This window comes from Fulmarus glacialis, unplaced genomic scaffold, assembly GCF_000690835.1.
Source record: "Fulmarus glacialis isolate BGI_N327 unplaced genomic scaffold, ASM69083v1 scaffold10568, whole genome shotgun sequence".
NCBI lineage: Eukaryota > Metazoa > Chordata > Aves > Procellariiformes > Procellariidae > Fulmarus > Fulmarus glacialis.
This window is the reverse complement of record NW_009226336.1, coordinates 2,459-8,492: the sequence shown is the minus strand read 5'-3', so window position 1 is coordinate 8,492 and position 6,034 is coordinate 2,459.

Genomic DNA, 6,034 nt, shown 5'->3' with positions numbered 1-6,034 from the left:
GGAAGTGAACGTAAAATTTATTGTGTGAAGTAGCATTTCATGATAGAATAAAGCAAAACAAAGAATAATTCCCTTCGTGGCAGGAATTACTGGGTGATGTTCTTTCGTTTATGCTATAAAGGTTGTCAAGCAAGATGAATGTCAGGGTACTTTCCAGCCGTTCTGGCTGTGCATTTATACCTGCTGTCCCATTACCTACTCAACAGGACCACTGCTATTTTCCAGACGTGTTCCAGTGTTCCTTCCATAGCACTTGTTAAAAAGTGAATGCAGCTCATTAAGCTTCGTACCAGCCCTGGCAGGGGCCACCAAGAGATCAAACGTCTGCTGCTGAAGAGGAAACAGACGCAGTTATGACACTTCACTGCTGCCTTATAACACATCAGCAGACAAGTGGTAGATACTCAGAAACCTGGGGATAGAACAACGAGAAAAGTTTTTTTCATTAGAGCTGTTACCGGTCTGAACAGGATGAATGCAGAACTGGGCTTTGGCACCTGGTTTTCCAAAATGTACTTAAACATTTACTGGAGTAGAGCTAATTACACTGGTAAGTAATGATGTGTTAAGGTAATAAGAGAACAGCTTTTATTTGAGGATAAATTTAAAGGTAAGGATAAATTCTCTCATTTGATTAGAAAGTAAACACTGTGAACAAGTATTACTAGTCTATTACAGCAATTAATGTGTTATTTCTTCTAGGCGTAGTGATTGGGAACAAATTCAGACAAATATCCAGATCATCAACATTTAGCTTCCTTGGAAGGTCGGGGTTTTATCCAGGTTGATTAATTGTCACTCTTGAGGATTTTGAAGCTATTTCTGAACAGAAATGAACTGGGTATCATAGCAAAACTTTGAGGCTAAGTAACCATACCCTTGTTTCACAAAAGGGGAAGCTGAGTCAGGTGGAAAGGTACCATTTCAGAAGTGCACATGCCTAACTTCATACCCATGGGTAAGCCCCTGTTCAACAAAGCACTTGGTAAGTATGGAAATCATGCCCTTTTAAGTGGGTCAGTGAAATGTAGGGTTACCATTATATATCAAAAGAGTCAGAACTAGAGCTCAGACATCCAATTTCCCATTTTATGGACTCCCTACTTAGCTGCCTTAGTCCCTTCAGTTTTTGGCCTTCCTCCTAAGAAAACATTTATGGCAGCACACCATTTGCTTGCTAATCCATCTGTCCTCATCTATTAACTTCCGAATCTGCTGAGCAGTTCTAGGCAAATATGATGGAGACCTGAAACCACAAGCTGATTCCTACCAGTTACATGGAAATAGGTAGCTCTGTAAAAGAAAGAGCTCCAATGTACGCCCTGACAGAAATAAAGGCCACAGCATGCAATTATACTAATAAAATGGTAATAAAAACTATCTTTCATTAAATACAATACAGGAGATCCTCCTTGAAGTACAAATCTGACAGAAATAACTTTGCTAGTTCTGTTGATCACAGAAGTGCTCATTTACTTTGGTAAAACAAGACATTAATTGCCTGGTAGTTTTGCACATGACTAGTTCTCTCATATCCCATGCTACAGATTTCAGCTTAGGTCTAGTCACCTGTAGCCGAGGCTGGTACGTGACTTAGTTGTAAAGCAAAGCAATGAAAAATTTCAAAACACAGCTCCTCTGGCACCTCTCTTGTTACTGCTGCTGCAAAACACGTTTATCTTGATGCAGCATTACTTTCCTAACTCAATTGTGGTATGCCGCAATTGTCTGTCAAGGAAAATGGATGTTTTCAATAACACGCATTAGAAAATGTGTGTAAATGGTACTCCACAATTCAATGAAGCTGTCGGCAGATGGAAGCACGGAGGTGAAATAATGTCTGGAAAAGCTCCTCTTCTTTAACCGGCCTAGAGGACTGATGTTGCTGATGGATGTCTCAGTTGTGCAGAGTGCCCGCAGTTCACACTGCGCTGAGATTTGTGTGTTTATACGCGTGCCATCTTCTGTCACCTTCGCTTTCTTTGTAAGGAGAGGAAACATCCGAACTTATGGCCTCGGAGAGCCTTGTCCAGGTGAGCGCAAGGGATGCATAAAGTCTGAACTCATTTGTTATCCGAGTTAGGAGCAGACCAAGCACAGCGCACCAGCTTAGCGGGGTCGGGCTCGACGTGCTCTGCTTTGAGCACCACAAATTCGGTATCGGCGTTGCCCTCTGCTGACCGGTCCCAATATTGCAAAGCTAAAGATCCGTGTCCTCCTGGAAGTCAAGTGCGTGCTCTATTGCAAGTCACAACACAGTGACTTTGGGTTATCTTAGATTATACATCGTCTGTGGAACTATACAGACTATACACACCTGTGGAAATGAAGTTGAAAACGTGGTATAAGACTACCAAGTTATAATTAAAGGCTATTTTTGGTGTTTATTTACGTAGCAGAGTCTCTGATGTAGTGCCCAGAGAGGCGATGCTGCCCAGCAGGGTGGGTGGCTGTGGCACGTCCTTTCACTCCGGGGTCGTGAGAGGAAACGTGAGCTCGGTCCTACGCTGAATGAGACTCCTGGATTTTGCTACTTTTCTGATGGGTCACACATGATTGCCAGTCCTTTGCGCTCTGAGGTCGGTTCATGTGTGTTATGCATTTTTGCCTTTTCTGTTGGAAGTTCTAGTCCATATTTAGGTCTTTTGCCGGTTGATGTTTAGATAGCTATACTCCAGAAGCGTGTATTTACATGCGTACATCCCCCCATGCAGTAATTCAGCAGGCGTTACCTGAACTGCTGTATAGAAACCGCTGGGTGCAGAGGCTTTGTGGTAAAGATATTCAAAACTTTTTTCTTTCAAGTTTTCCGTATGTTCTCCTTCAGGCTTTCTTTATTGATCTCTCAGCAGGTTTAAGGCCAATAGATAGAGATACTTGGTGTACAATGTTCTTTGCCCCAGAGAAATGTCAAAATTTTAGTCCGTATGTTCTCCTTCAGGCTTTCTTTATTGATCTCTCAGCAGGTTTAAGGCCAATAGATAGAGATATTTGGTGTACTTTGGTGTTCTTTGCCCCAGAGAAATGTCCAAATTTTAGATGGTGAATCATAACCAGCTATGAGATCAGTCACATTTTTGTTTCTGCACTGTGGAAAAAGTAGATCCAGAAATGACTGGAGAAGGAGACTTGGCAGCTACTTCTAGTTGGGCAGTGCAGAAATCTATCAAGGTGGTAGATGTTTAGATTAAGACAGTTTATGCAGTCCAGCCCTGTCAAACATATGCTTTTACCCTGTTTAATAAGGTAGAGAGGTGGCAATTGCAATGTGCAAGTTGTCTGGAACAGGTAAGACAAGCCTTCAGAGCGATCTCTGCATAAGCATCCATCTCAGCTGCCAGTAGAGATCCTGCAGTCACTGCTTGACTCTAATATCCCAGCAAAGAAATAAACAGTTTGTTGCTGTGTTTAGAATAATAAGGGTATCCATCTTGTAGCTGGAGTTCATTCAGCAGCCTCACGTGCACTAGGAAAGCTGGAATGGGACGCTGGCAGCTTTTGGCCAGCCTGTCGAGCAGCTGCATATCATCTGCAAAACTGGCTGTGTTAAGCAAATGGTTTTAAATCTCCAGCAGGTAGATTTGCAATTTCTGCAGCTACTTCTATCTCATTACCTGCTGAGAATTGTGAAGGTAAGACAAGCAGTCAGCTGACGAGTTTTTAGTTCCTAGATGGTATTTCACATCACGCGTATGTGGCAGCTATCTCACTGGGTGTTGGTCAGTCCTCATGGCCAGTCATCTGACTCTTCTCTGCATTTTCAAAGGACTCCAGTTTGAGTGCAGTCTGAGTTCGCAGGTCACAAATGGGCTTTTCCATTTTTTCTGTAATCCATATGCTTCTTTTCCAGGCCAAGATGTTTTCTCCCATTTTACACAAGCGTTCCAGAGGCAAAGACAATGTCCTTCCCAGGGCTGCCCTGTGGCTCTGGGTACATACAGCGCTGGGCGTCAGGTGCCACTTGTCACAGATGTTAGTAACATGAGGTAAAAGTATGTAAAGTGCTGGGGTCTCTAAGATTGAATCTTCCACTTCTCCGGAAGCAGCCAGAGCAACTTCCATCTGAAGTATGCTAGATATTCAACAAAACAATGGTACTAATCTTTCATTAAATGAAACATAATTAGGAATAAACATTGCACCATGATGTAACACTGAAGAAAGAAAATGCTTCTTGCAGTTATTTCAGAGCTGGGACTTCTGTAGCTTAGAGTCCAAGTGAGGTGTCAGTCCCCCTGGAGAATTTTTATGGCCAAGAAAAGATAACTGCCTATCAGGCAGTGCTTCATTCTCCTGATTGTCAGATTTAATGTGAATCTTTCTTCATTTTAAGCTTACCTCTCCTGGCAGTATCCATCTATGGGCATGGTGGATACTGCCAGGAGTGGTAAGCTTAAAATGAAGCATTTTATCATTCCCCTCTTCAAACTTCCCTTCTTGCAAACCAACCCCACTTCATTCAGGGTACTAACTTCCCTTAACCTCTGCCTTTCCTCTCTGCTGGGCTCTCTCCTGCTGGTCCCCCTCTTTCTTCTCCAATGCTACTCTGTCCATGAAGTCTTCCCTACAATCAGTAGTGCGACACCTCCCATGTCAGAGTCTCTACAGCTTCTTATTCATTCCACATCGTATTTTTGTGTTGTCCCCAGCACTGTGATATTTGACTGCCTACAGTTAGCCATCCCCTTTGCTGCAAAGCTGCAATTGATTATTCTTCAGTACGTGTAATACCTTCCTTTCATCCTCAGTGAGCCCTACATGTTTTTTCCAGATGTATCTCTGCCAAGACCATTCTGAATGCTGACTCTGTCCTTCAGCGCTTGCTGTCCCTCCCAGCTTGCCGTCTCCTGGAGATTTAGTAAGTGTGCTCTTCCCTGTGGGAGCCGAGAAGGGAGTGAGGCTGTCCGAGGCACCGGAGCACGAAGGGACCGGAGAAAGTGAAGTAAAGCACCAAGAGGGTTTTTCGCTCGTGCTTCGTGCTCTGGCTCTTTGGTGAGCGGCACGTCGTGAGGCCGGGCGGCACTCGCTCCCCCACCGGCGAGCGCATTTCCAGGTCCCTCGCTGTGCGCTCTGCTGAGCCATGCCTTGCTGAGCCCAGCTCGAGCAGGCCAGGCATTCAGCACAGGAGGCCCTGGGCCAGCCTAAAGTGATTTTCAAGGCAAGTTAGGCAGCACAAAGGCATGCGCTCCTGAACGTGCCTGCCTTCCCAAGAGCCGGCAGAGCTGTCTCTAACCACATGCTCTAAGCTGTGGCAACTGGTTTCAGGAGTTGATTAAATGTTAGAAAAAAAATTCCCTTTTGCAGCTTAAATGTATTGCCTCTCAGTGTAATTGAGTCTCCCTCCATGCTCCTTCTTATTACAAGAGGATGGATAAGCATCAAATTTACTCTTCTAAACACACTCATTACTTTGTATACCTTGTCATGTCACTATTTGTCTCTTCTCTTGCTGACAATGGGAACTGAGCTTTCACTTCTTTTTCTTGCAGAAATTTTTCTGTGCTTCTAATTGTTTTTGTCACCTGTGTCTGCGCTCCCCAATTTCTGCTGAGTTTTGCAGTGGGATGTTCAGAAAGAGTTTCAGGCCAGGGATGACCTTTACATTTCAGTATTATTAATCTCTCCTATTCCACAGGTGACAGTTGTGTTGCTCCAGGGAGCAAAGGTTTCCACCGAGCCGTGAACAAGAGCTCTCCTCTGCATTTTACAGAGGAGCCACAGTTACTACAGAAATATGGCTGAGGAACCTAAGCTGGTTCCTCACCTGCAAATTACCACCTATTTATCAGTCTTATTTAACCAGTTACAAGGCCTAAATAGATGTTACTCTTGAAACCTGTTGTGGGTGGAAGAAGCCACTGCTGATCATGAGAGCACAGCATGAGTTGCCTATGCTCATGTATACATAGTTGCCTATGTATTGCTGTGGGTTAACCCCAGTAGGCAACTAAGCCCCACGCAGCCACTCACTCACTCCCCCCAGCGGGTTGGGGGAGGGAATCGGGAGAGTAAAAGTGAGAAAACTCTTGAAATG